Below are 13941 nucleotides of genomic sequence, written 5' to 3'. Positions count from 1 at the left end.
GGTGTTCCCTCGTTCTATTTAGCTGTTTGTTATGTATATTGTCTAATTCTCTCTTCTTATCAATTTTTTTGTCCCATTTTCCTACCGAAGTGCTGCCGAAATTTTCCGTGAATTCTTGCTTGTTTATCATATCGTTCCTCATCTCTTTGCAACCTTCAAGGATTGGTGGTGTCACTCGTTTGTCAAAGAAGCGACTAAGTTTTTACCTCTTGTTCTTTCTCATCCTGTCCCCCTTCCATTCTTGGATCTCGCTGCGAGATCCTCTTGTAGTGTAGGAGAGTTGTGACATCCCGAGACCGACGTTCCGGAAGATTCCCCTTTATTTTCCGTTTCCGTCGTGTGGTTAATTTTATTTGTTGCATCATCATTTAGTTTGCATCGTCGCATCATGCATGGCATCTTGCATCGCCGGTCGCGTGTGGTGTTTTGAGTGTGTGTGCTTCGAGTGCTCACTGAGTCTTAGTGCGATAGAAACTCCCCTCCTCTCTTCTCTTTTATTTGTTTTGGGGTTGTGTAAAAGTTTCCGTTTTAACCCCTTTTGAAAATCGTCTTCTTTTAAAATTCCTTTTGTTAAAGGTGGGGGCAACCCCTTGGGTTTTTCTCTTATTTCTTCTTTTGTTTCATTTCTAAACTAGAGTTGCATTTTATTTATAAAAGGGGTTTGATTTTATTCTTTTTGTAAAAGGGTTTTAATTTTAATTCTTCAAAAGGTTTAATTTTTTATTCGTTTAAGAAAACCCAATCTATTTTTAAAGTTGGGGTATATTTTTAAAGGAGTAAAAGGCATTTTTTATTTTGTTAAAACATTTCCTTTTGTGTTTGTTCTCTGTTTTTACTAGAAAAAAGAAAAATCAAAGAGAGAGAGAGGGAGGAGCTGCCGGCCAGGCCCAAGGCCCAACTGGCCAACCCTAGCGGCAGCACCCCTCCAGCCCGATTCCCTCTCGTGGCTCCCTCCTACACCGTCGTCTCCCTAATGCCCCCCTCCTCTCGTTCGTTCCTCCCCCTCAGACCGATTCCTTCTCCCTCTGTTCCTCTCCAACCCCCGAGCCCCCTGCCGTCGTCGTTCCCCTGGCCTCCCGCATCCCCCCGTGCTGCCCCCGATCCCTCTTCCCCGAGCTCCGGCCTCGCCGCCATGCTACGCCGCCGCCTCCTCTACCGCAGCCGCTTGCCGACCGCGCCATGGCCTCGGCCCTCCTCCTCGCGAGCTCAACGCACCGCTTTGCTGCCGTCACCGGAGGTCCCGCGCGCCGCCCTCCTGCATCAGGCCGAGCAAGCGTCGTGGCCCCCGCGCTGCCCCGCCGTGGACGCCGCCCCTCGGCGTCCTGCCAGGTTCTCCGCCGTCGCCGCCATACCTTGGCCCCGTGGTCGCCGCCGCCAAGGCCTCTCCAGCACCGAGCTCCCCTCGCCGGTGTCCCCCTGATGCAGCTCGCCATGGCCGGCCCGAGGCCTCTGCGCGCCGCCGTCCTACAGTGCTCGCTAGTGCGCCCCCCGTGCTCGCCTTGCTGCTGCCGCCGCTATCACTGTGGATGTTTGCTTGCCTGCTGCCTGGTTGCTTAGCTGCTAGCCGCTGCCTTGCTGTTGCCTGCCGATGTAGTTGCTGTTGCTGCAGATGCTTGGTTGCTGCTTGCTAGCTATGCTAGTTGTTGTGCTAGTTGCTGCTGCTAGATGCTTAGTTGCTGTTGCTACTAGCCGATGCTAGATGCTATAGCTTGGCATGCCTGCGTTGTTGCTTGCTTGTCGGCTAGCTTGTTAGTTGTTGTTGCTGCCGCCGTAGTTGCTAGTTGCCGTAGCTACAAGCTATTGTTGTTAGATGCCTTGCTGCTAAGCTAGTTGTTGTTGTTAGATTGGGCATATTGCTGTCATGTCGCCTGTCGTCGCCGCTTAGACCATTCCCGACGCCGTGGGTCGTCGATAAGTTCGCCGAGTTCCATGCCGTCCTCGATGACCCCCAGAACGTGTTCGATTACCGACGCCGAAGAACCCGTCTTCCGACGCCAAGCGAACGACTACCGTCGACGAGACCGTGTACCACGACTTCCACGACGACCACGACGACATATGTTCACACCGCTACGAACCGAACCATTCCGCTTTGAAGGTATACCAATGAGACGTGTCTTGTAACGAATGCAAATGATGTATGAGATGTATTGTATGTTTGCGCCGTATGTATGCCCATAGCACGTTGTCCCTCTTATGTTGTGCCCCGACACATGGGAACCCGGTAACGGGATCACCCCATCTTTATTTAGCGTTCCCGCACACGCTTACAGTTCGTTGGCACCGATATCTCGACGAGTTATCGGGATAGGAACGTTGTTGTGGCATCGTTTCCGTTTTTCCTCCATGGTTCCCTCTCGCTCGGCGTGGAGACACCTGCTTCTTCACTTCTTGCCCGTGTTGTTGTGAACTTGCATGTATGACACATACATGGCATATAATCTTGTGTTGCATGTCTCTTGTGCCATAGCGTCCGTTCTAAGTCCTGTGTGTTAAGCGACTAGGATGCCATGTAGGACCATCGCTTCACCCCTTGCCATGTTAACAATAATTTAATATTGCCGTGTAAATAACCGGGAGTGAGCTAAATAATTAATCGTGGATTTTCATCAATATGTAACCCGTTGCATATCGAGCTTCACTTATGTGTAGTGTTGTGTGAGGTGAATTGCCATGCCATGCCTTGCATCAGTGAACTGATCATGCATCATATTGGATTGTGCATCATGTTTTGCTTCGTGTGGTGAATATCTGTGTTGATGTTTGTTTCCTGTTTGCTCCATCTCTATAGAGTTATGCAAGCGTGTTGGAATGTGAGGACCCGCTCGACTACATCCGTTCGACTGCTTCACGGAGTTGTTCTTCTTCCAAGCGGGATCTCAGGCAAGATGACCATTTCCCCAGATACCATTACAATAATTGCCATGCTAGTTTTATCGCTTCTATCGATTATGTCTCGTTGCCTACAACATGCTAAATACCAGCCTCTCAACAATGCCATGAAAACCTTCAACCTAGCAAACCACTGATTGGCTATGTTACTACTTGCTTAACCCTGTTGTTAGCTTTGCTAGTTGCAGGTGCAGTTGCTTCCATGTGATAACATGGGTTCCTTGTCATATCACCTTATTTAATGCTATTTAATTTAATGCACCTATATACTTGGTAAAAGGTGGAAGGCTCGGCCTTTCTAGCCTGGTGTTTTGTTCCACCTTTGCCCCCTTAGTTTCGGCTACCGGTGTTATGGGGACGCCCTTGATAATTCGTTTTAGATTAAAGCTGGTCTGGCAAGGCCCAACATTGGTACTACATTTGCTCAACATAATAAATTTGTTAATACCGAAAGCATAGGGCGTCATGAACCCGAGGAGTAATTTCACATAATACAGGGAGGGCCAGTGCTGATGGTGCTGGCCCAAAACAGAGCACTGTGCGGGGCCAACCCAGGGCAACTTGGGTGATTTCTATCAGGCCACCGTACGCGTCGCTCATCCGTCGTGTCCTGAGAACGAGATACGCGGCTCCTATCGGGATCGTCGTCACGTCGGGCGACCTTGCTCGATTAGTTTTACCTTTGACGAGGTATCTTGTGCATATGGATTCCGGTGATGCTTTGGGTAATCTCAGAGTTGAGATTTTCCACTAGGGAATCCGACGAGATCGCGAGCTTCGTGATTGAGGATTTCTATGCGGCTTGTGGTAATTTATGATGGACTAGTTGGAGCACCCCTGCAGGGTTAAATCTTTTCGGAAAGCCGTGCCCGCGGTTATGTGGCAACGTGGAAACTTTGTTTAACACTGGTTCTAGATAACTTGAAGTGAACTTAATTAAAATATGACAACTGTGTGCGCAACCGTGACTGTCTCTTTCGTGAGTTCTTTCTCCGATCGAGGACACGGTGGGGTTATGTCTGACGTAGGTAGGTGTTCAGGATCATTCATTTGATCATCAGTAGTTCACCTCCGTTATGCATAGACCTTCCCCCTCTTATTTCTTGTATTCGTAAGTTTAGCCACCATATATATGCTTAGCCGCTGCTGCAACCTCACCACCTAAACTTGCCTCACCTATTAAGCTTTGCTAGTGTTGATACCTTTGGAAATGAGATTGCTGAGTCCCCTGTGGCTCACAGATTACTACAACACCAGTTGCAGGTACATGTAAAGGTTTCTTGACACGAGTGCGTTGATTGTTCATTTGGAATTGCTTCTTCTTCTTCTTCTTCGATCTAGGATGGGTTCCAGGCTGGCAGCGTGGGATAGCAAGGATGTATGCCGTTCTTCTTTTCTCGTTTGTTTTCGTCTGTAGTCGGACCCTGCTCTTACTCTTGATGATTATGTAATGTACTGTTGTGACTCTGATGTAGCTTGTGGCGAGTGTAAGCCAATTATATATATATATATATATATATATATATATATATATATATCTTCTTTTCACTACATGTACTTGTAATGATATCGATTCTTGCGACACGACGAGATGCACTTCTATCCCTGATGAGGCCCTCGTGCCAAATTGAGGATAGGGTCGCATCTTGGGCGTGACAGCGTGTTTCAGCAACCACCCCCGCAAGGAGATCCCAAGTGGCAGGATGACAATGGTGGCTTCGAGAATAATCCTAAGCAGTTGAACAGCGGGCAGTATCACATGTTCACCACCAACACTTGCAAACGGGACCAAAATGTGAAACATAGAACTTTTAGCGTGGTTGAGCCGGTGCTCCCGAGGTACCTCAATTGGTCTGAGCAGCCCATCACCTGGAGTAGGGAAGATCATCCGCCTCGAGTTGATAACCCTGGCGACTTGGCTCTGGTCGTGGCTCCCCAAGTCGGAGGTTACACCCTTTCCTAGGTCCTCATGGATGGTGGCAGCAGCATAAATATCTTATATTTTGATACCTTTCAAAGGATAAATTTCTCAGAGAAAGACTTGATGCCATCTTCCACGGTTTTCCACGGTATTTCTCCGGGTAAGTCGACATACCCTATTGGGTGGATCAAACTTAACCTAGCTTTTGGCACGGAGTCTAATTATAGGAGCGAGTCCTTCATGTTTGAGGTGGTCAAGATCAAGAGCCCTTACCACGCATTGTTGGGAAGGCCGGCTTACGCTCGGTTCATTGCCCTCCCATGTTATGTTTACCTCAAGCTCAAAATGCCTGGTCCAAGGGGGACTATCACAATCAATGGGGACAGGAAAATAGCCTAAGAATGCGAGGAAGGAGACGCGGCTTATGCCGAGACGGCTTGCGTGGCCGAGGAGCTCAAGTTTCACCAAGCCAATGTTGACCCGGCAGATATGACATCGCTCAAGAGACCAACAATCGACTGAGAGCCGCCCCTCAAGTTCAAACCCACGGATGACACTAAAGTGATAGACTTCACGCTAGGCGACTCAACCAAGCAGTTCACCATTGGGACGTGTATGGATCCCAAATAGGAAAGCGCGCTCACTGAATTCATCCATGAGAATCGGGACATCTTCGCATGGAAGCCTTCAGACATGCCAGGTGTGTCGAGAGAATTCGCTGAACACCATCTTAATATTGACCCCAAAGTAAAGCCGGTTCGGCAGTATCTTCACCGGTTTAACAAAGAACGGCATAAGACAATTGGAGAGGAAGTCGCCCGACTTTTGGCCACTGGGTTCATCATTGAGGTTTTCCATCCTGAATGGTTGGCTAACCCGGTCCTGGTGCTCAAGAAGAATGTCACCTTCCGCATGTGCATCGACTACACCGACCTCAACAGGGCATGTCCAAAGGATCCCTTCACCCTTCCCCGCATTGATCAAATCATTGACTCTACGGCGGGTTGTGAGCGTTTGTGTTTTTGGACGCTTACTCAGGATACCACCAAATCAAGATGGATGTGGTGGACGAGGAGAAAACGTCCTTCATAATCCCCTTTGGAGCCTTCTGTTACGTGTCCATGCCGTTCGGGCTAAGAGCGCGGGGGCGACTTATCAATGTTGCATCCAGAATTGCTTGCATGGCCAGATCGGACGCAATGTTCATGCCTACATTGACGATATCGTAGTCACATCCCAGAAGAAGGAATCACTTTTGGAGGACCACGGGAGACGTTTGACAATTTACGCGTATACTAGATAAGACTTAACCCTACCAAGTGTGTTTTTCGTGTTCCTGTAGGAATGTTATTGGGTTTTCTGGTGTCAGAGCGAGGCATTGAAGCTAACCCGGATAAAATTGAAGCGATCACTTCACTAGGCAAGCCGGCCAATATTAATCAGTTTCGGTGCATGGCGGGTCGCATCGCGGCTCTAAGTCGTTTTATAAGTCGCCTTGGGGAGAAAGCCATCCCTCTTTATCAATTGCTCAAGAAAACTGATCGTTTTGTTTGGATGGATGAAGCCAACGAAGCCTTCGAAGCCCTAAAGCAACAACTAGCTAAGCCGCCCGTATTGGCTGCTCCGACTAACAAGGAGCCTATGCTCTTGTACATCGCGGCCAATTCTAAAGCGGTGAGCATGGCCGTGGTCATCGAGCATAAAGAAGAAGGAAAGGAATATCCGGTTCAACGACCAATATATTTTATCAGCGAAGTCCTAACCCTCTCCAAACAACATTACCCACATTGGCAGAAGCTGGTCTTTTGGGTGTTTATGGCGAGCCGGAAGTTGAAACACTACTTTCAAGTGCACCCCATCACGATGGTCAGTTTTGCGCCCCTCGGTGATATTTTACAGAATCGAGAAGCGACTGGGCGGATTGCTAAGTGGGCCATCGAGTTAGGACCTCACCATGTGCGATATACCCCTCGTACAACCATTAAGTCTCAAGCACCGGTGGATTTCATCAACGACTGGACCGAGTTGTATATACCAGAAGACAGGCCTGATCACACATACTGGACCATCAATTTTGACGGGTCTAGGCAGCTGGAAGGCTCGGGGGCTGGCGTGGTGTTGACTTTGCCTCAAGGTGACAAATTCTGCTATGTCCTCCAACTCATGTTTCCATGTACCGACAATGCGACAGAATATGAAGCTCTGCTCCATGGGTTGCGACTCGCCAAAGATATGAATCTCACCCGAGTCAGATGCTTGGGCGACTCAGATCTAGTGGCACAACAGGTTTCTGGCACTTGGTATTCCAGAGATCCCTTGATGGTGGCTTACAGGCGAGCTGTGTCGCACGTGGCGGGTCATTTTCATGGTTATCAGGTGGATCACATTGATCGTCGACTTAATGAAGCGATAGATGCCCTTTCACGTCTCGGTTCACAACTTCCCTACATGGCGTATCTAGCACGAGGCGAGTTACCCACTGATGACTTGTTGGCCCGCCAAATTGTCCGTCGATGCAAGTCCATGGTCATACATAACGGCGAGTTGCATAAGCGAAGCACTTCAGGAGTATTTCAAAGGTGCATCTCTTCCGAGGAAGGATGTGCGATTCTCAATGAAATTCATGCACGCGACTGTGGTCATCATGCCGCGTCACGCTCCCTAGTTTCCAAAGGTTTTAGGCATGGGTTTTATTGGCTGACGGCTCATGCAGATGCTGAAGATATAGTTTGCCGATGTGATGGTTGCCAAAAATTTGGGCGTCAGATGCATGTGCCGGCTCAGGAATTACGGATGACTCCAATCACATGGCCGTTTGCGGTATGGGGGCTGGACATGGTTGGTCCTTTCAAAATGTCGTCCAACAAAAAGACTCACTTATTGGTGGTTGTTGACAAGTTTACCAAGTGGGTTGAAGCAGAGCCAGTTAGTAGCTCTGATGCAGACACGGCTGTCAAATTCCTGAAAAAGTTGATCTTCTGCTTCAGATATCCTCATAGTATCATTACTGATAATGGTACTAATCTATCAAAAGGCGCAATGCAAGAGTTTTGCGGAAGGGAGGATATTCGGCTTGACGTTTCTGCAATCGCACAACCCCAGTCTAATGGACAGGCAGAGAGGGCGAATCAAGAAATATTGCGAGGAATCAAGCCCCGGCTTATGGTACCTTTGGAACGTACCCCGGGATGTTGGGTTGAAGAACTGCCCTCAGTTTTATGGAGCATCAGAACCACCCAAAATCGCTCTACGGGTTTTACTCCCTTTTTTCTGGTCTACGGGGCAGAGGCAGTATTGCCAAGTGACATCAGACACGATTCTCCACGGGTCGCTGCTTATGTGGAACATGATAACGAGTTATGAAGTCAAGACTCATTGGATGCTTAGGAGGAGGAGCGAGACTTGGCCGCGTCATGATCGGCGATCTATCAGCAAGACTTGCGACGCTATCACAGCCGCCGCGTCAAGAGCCGACCTTTTCAAGCGGGCGACTTAGTGCTCCGGTTGATTCAAGACCACATCGGTATGCATAAGTTATCCCTGCCATGGGAAGGACCGTTTGTCATCAGCAAGAATATCCGGAACGGTTCATATTATTTGGTGGATCTTCGCCCGGATAGGCCAACGACAGAGGTTGAGACAACTCGCCCATGGAACATCGCCCACTTGCGGCCATACTACACTTAGAGCCACGGGCTCTTTATTTATTTTTACAATCTCAAATTTGTAATCTTTTATTTATAAAGCAATAAAGCCGGCACCCACGAACTTCGGGGTCCTTTGCCGTTTCAGCTTCTTAAAAGCATGAGTCTTTATTGTTCCATAAGTCGTCCAAGCATGGACGCTATCAGTATCAAAGAGCATAAGTCGCCATGCTGCACTTATTTTAAAACTGGATACTAGTAAGTCAAAGAGGACCAAAGTTGCCATGTTGCACGGTTTAAACATGGGCGCCTTATATGATTTTGAGAATTAAGCCGACTTACTTGGGGGCTACTAGCTCCCAAGTTGTTTTGTAGTAAGAGCGGATACGCTTCTGCAATCCTATGTCTGTTTTTTCCCTAATCATAGGTCACTTGGGGGCTTCCACTCACTGAGTTAAGCCTGAATACCCTCTTGGCTAGCGAAAAATTACCGCATTACAAATGGTTATACTAGACTATGTGTCGGACGAATCGCCCTATGGACCCATGTACTCTTGGCGAGTCAATCCACTTTTGGATCCTGAACTTGCCTTGGTTAAAACATGAAAGGTACCGACAAGAGAAAACACATGGAAAATAGACAAACCATTGGTTCATTGAACCTGCTTCACTGAAGCTTGACTCGCGCCTGATCAGCCAGTCTAAATAACTTGGGCTGTTGCAAAAGACTTCTTGGGGTAGCACTATAGTTTTGCAAACTCGTCCTATCTTGTCGCAACTCATCGAGCCAACAAATTTTATGACTATCTTCGTGGCATTGCCGCAAGGTCTCATAAAACATTTTTATAACTCGCCGCGACTCACAGAGCCGGCTCCTTATTTATAACTCGCCGTGACCCACTGGGCCGGTTTATTGCTTGGCGCGACTCATTAAGTCAGCTTATGATGTTTTCCCTGGTAAACCGGTTGAAGATTTTTTTTGTCAAACTATGACACAGGTTTGGAAAGGGCGATTCACATTACCGAAGGTTAAAACTTCCAAACAACATAAGGTATGGTTGTGACACTGTTTCCAGATACCTAAGACTATTACATGGCTCACTAGGCACTCGGGAATCATCTCCCGATCAGAAAAAGATCACCATATTCTTGGAGAGTCGACTTCGTGCTCAGTCAGTTCAAGCCTCCTTCGAGTCACCCTGCTTCGAGTTTTCTCCATCTTTGATCTGTAAGTCGCCCAGTTTCCAATTGCAATTGGTCAAGGCGACGAACTCGTCTTCATCGCTCAAGATGGCAGACAGATCAACATCAAAGTCAAAGGGGTTCTTACGACGTCCAGGAGTTAGGCTGGTGATTTCGTACGAAGGAGGAGTCACCTTTTTATTGCTCTCATCATAAGCCGCCTGATATTTTTCCTAAGTCTAGGCTGGCTGCTAGCTGAGTCGCCGTAGTGCGAGATGCTTTCACACATTGGTGGTAGTCCTCTTCAGTGAACTCCGACTCATCATCCTTCAATTCTGGAAAGCCAGCAGCTACCTCCTCCGTCTTAAGTTCGGGAGCATATGTCAGACACCGACTTAAAGTGGTCAGTGCTCCTTTCCGGGCGGCTGATCTTTTCATTCTTCCACTTGTGGAGGTAATGTTGATAGACAATCCAACATGTATGGGTTCTTTGTTGCCCATCACGTCCTTCAGGGTCATCATGCCGCCCGTGTACAACTGCTCTATGAACGTATAAATCGCCTTCAACTTTAGAATGCAGTCGTTTTGCAGGTGGGCGGCTCGCGGACCTACAAAGCACAGAATGAGATAATTAGCATTTGAAATACTTTGCACCCTTTTTAGATGAGGGGACTTCCTCCTTACCAAATATGGCTTGGGTCATGTTGGAGATATGCTGTTTTAAGCCGGAGAGTTCTTGCAGAGCGGCTTCTAGCTTTTCTTCGGCTTGTTCTGCCCGCTTCACGATGGTGGTTTGATCAGCATGGGCTTTCTTTTCAAATTTCTAATGTTCAACTTTCATCTTCTCCATGTCAGCAAGGGCCAGGCAATATTTTTCTTCAGACTTAGCTCGAGCATCCTGCTGTTCGGCTAAGTTTTCTTTCAAACTGGCCAAGGTTGAGTCGGCCCGAGTCACGGATTCCTGCAAATAAATTTTGGGGAAGCAAGTTTCAGAACTATTGCAAGCAACATCCCTGACACTTGGGGGCTAATATATGATTCTTTTCAAGTCATACCAAATTCAAGACCCGACTCATCTTTCAAAAGATGACCCGGCCCTTGGGGGCTACGGCTTGAAGTTTTGTACTAAATTCAAGACCCGGCTCATCTTTCAAAAGATGACCCGGCCCTTGGGGGCAACAGGTTGAAGTTTCTTGCTAAATTCAAGACCCGACTCATCTTTCAAAAGATGACCCGGCCCTTGGGGGCTACGGGTTGAAGTTTTTTACTAAATTCAAGACCCGTCTCATCTTTCAAAAGATGACGCGGCCCTTGGGGGCTACAGGTTGAAGTTTCTTGCTAAATTTAATACCCGACTCATCTTTCAAAAGATGACCCGGCCCTTGGGGGCTACGGGTTGAAGTTTTTTTACTAAATTCAAGACTCGGCTCATCTTTCAAAAGATGACCCGGCCCTTGTGGGCTACTGGTTGAAGTTTTTTGCTAAATTCAAGACCGGACTCATCTTTCAAAAGATGACCCTGCCCTTGGGGGATACAGGTTGACTTCTCTTGCCAAATTCAAGACCCGACTCATATTTCAAAAGATGACCCGGCCCTTGGGGGCTACGAGTTGAAGTTTTTTACAAAATTCAAGACCCGGCGCATCTTTCAAAAGATGACCCGGCCCTTGGGGGCTACAGGTTGAAGTTTCTTACTAAATTCAAGACCCGACTCATCTTTCAAAAGATGACCCGACCCTTGGGGCTATGGGTTGAAGTTTTTTACTAAATTCAAGACCCGACTCATCTTTCAAAAGATGACCCGGCCCTTGGGGGCTACAGGTTGATGTTTTTTGCTAAATTCAAGACCAGGCTCATCTTTCAAAAGGTTACCCGGCCCTTGGGGGCTACAGATTGAAGTTCCTTGCTAAATTCAAGACCCGACTCATCTTTCAAAAGATGACCCGACCCTTGGGGGCTACGGGTTGAAGTTTTTTATTAAAATCAAGACCCGACTCATCTTTCAAAAGATGACCCGCCCCTTGGGGGCTACAGGTTGAAGTTCTTTACTAGATTCAAGACCCGACTCATCTTTCAAAAGATGACCCGACCCTTGGGGACTACTGGCAGATATGGGTCTCACAGATAATACAAAAAACACTATTCATCAGAGAAAACTAGTCTTCTGGAAGGCTAATGGGTGGAAATACCAATAACAAAGGACGTACCTCATGTTTGATCCGCATCATATTGGCCAAGCTATTTTCCATTTCATAGCTTGTTTCCACGCGACTCACAAAACCAGAGTAGAGTTGCTCAAATTGAAGTTTCTCATAATTGGGAAGCTTCATCTTGGTAATGTCTTGTTCTGCAGAAGAGTGGGTCTCTTTGGATGCATGTTTTGTTAACACCGTAGTTGCAGGCTTAGAGTAACCAGTATGAGTAACAACTATGGTATCTGGGTCTTCAGCCGCCTTGGAAGACCTTGGCGGGTTAACATTTTCAGTTACCTCCTTCAGAGGGCTTGAAGGATCAATCCAGACATCAGGAAAATCATCCACAAGGTCATCATGAGTCGCCGCTGGTTCTGCACCAAATTCTGGGACATACCTCACTTTGTCGTTTTCGACCAGTTGCTTTTTTGGGTAACCCAGACATTAAGTCGCCGGAATGGCTTCAGGTATGACGTTTAGGGGTGTAACTCGCCGTCTTCAAAAGGAAATTGGGGTCCAAATGAGCATTCATATGAGACATGGGAACTTTTGCACAGATCCACCTGGCCGGCTTGGGGGAGAAGAAGTTGAGTCGGAAGAAATAGAAATTATCTCGACAGCGTCATCCTGGCTTCCATAGCCATCATCTTACGGACAAAGGTAATGGAGCATAAGTATAAGACAGTACGCAGTAATAAGGAAAATGTAACTTTTACCTCCGATTGCTCTTCGACGGCTCGAGACTCGCCAATGATAGATGACTCCTTGGCGGCGGCTTTGCCCTTGTTCTTCTTCTTCTTGGGAGGCGGCTTGGTTGTTTTCTAGACAGTCACTTTGTGCTTTCGAGACCAAAAAGTTGAGCACCTCTGATTGATATAATGACAGTTCGGATCAGGAACAAGGATAAACATATTGAAAGAATAAAAGGAGGCGACTTAGGCTGTTACCGCTGGAGCTGGGTTGGAGAGGCAGAAAGGCTTGAGCCCAATCTTGGCGCAGTTCTCTAAGGGCTCGCTAGTTAACTTCTTGATCATTTCAAAAATGTCTTCTTTAGTAAGTCTTATATGGAAGAAACTTGGGGTGGTTCAACCTACCATCATACTCACACATCAGGTCGTTCCGGCGACTCAAAGGCAGAATCCTCCACTCCACCCAACAATGGATTATGTCAATCCCAGTAAGCCCATTGTTGGTCAAAGACCTTAGCTTGGAGAAAGCAGGGATAAAAGTTGATTCTTCTTCTTCAGTTATTTTTTCTGGCAGCTTGAAATCAATGGGCAAGCGTTCTTCTCTGAAACCCGGAAGTGGGTTCTCGTCGGGTGGAGATGTGTCGCGGCAATAGAACCAAGACTCTGCCCAACCTTTGGGATGGTTGGGCAGAACGACAGATGGGAACCCGCATTCATGACGTTGTTGAATGTTAACCCCCCAAGTTCCAAGCAGGGCCTGCTGGCAAACTCGGTCTGGCGGTTCAGATGAATTTTTTCGTAAACAGTAACACTGTGGATTCTATCTGCAGATAAGCTTCGCAAAACACTTGGAACTGCTAGAGGATGCTGATGGAGTTTGGCCCCAAGTCTTGAGGACGAAGGTTGAAAAAGTACAAAGCATCTCTGAAAAACATGGAGCCAGGGGGCTTGAAGCCTCATTCGAAGTGATCGCCGAAGACAACTACTTCTCCTTTGGCGGGTTGAGGAATTGTCTCACCAAAGGCAGTTCGCCAACCAACGACTTCTTTGGGGTCAATAAACCCGCCAAAACAAACTTATCAAGATAAGCATCGTTAACTTTGGTTGGCAGCCAATTGCATTTTCAGATAGTGCCCATAACTACAAAGGAAAGGAACAGGGCGGGTTATCAGAAACCACAAAATGTTTTAACTCACCGGCTAAAATGACCGAAGATGTATCTATGGGAATGTTCTAACTCGCCATGGTGAAGGATGATGAGTGGCGGCTCTAAAGAGGGTTTTTTTCCTTAGGAACATTCTTCATTGGAGACAAACAAGTTTCTAACATGAAATGGTAATTTACGGATCTATGAGCGTTTCCAGCGAAGAAAAATAACCTGGCCAAGGGTTTCAGACACTACAAGAACCACTACAAGAAAT

This window comes from Hordeum vulgare, chromosome 1H, assembly GCF_904849725.1.
Source record: "Hordeum vulgare subsp. vulgare chromosome 1H, MorexV3_pseudomolecules_assembly, whole genome shotgun sequence".
Lineage (NCBI taxonomy): Eukaryota > Viridiplantae > Streptophyta > Magnoliopsida > Poales > Poaceae > Hordeum > Hordeum vulgare.
Note: the sequence above shows the minus strand (reverse complement) of the source record.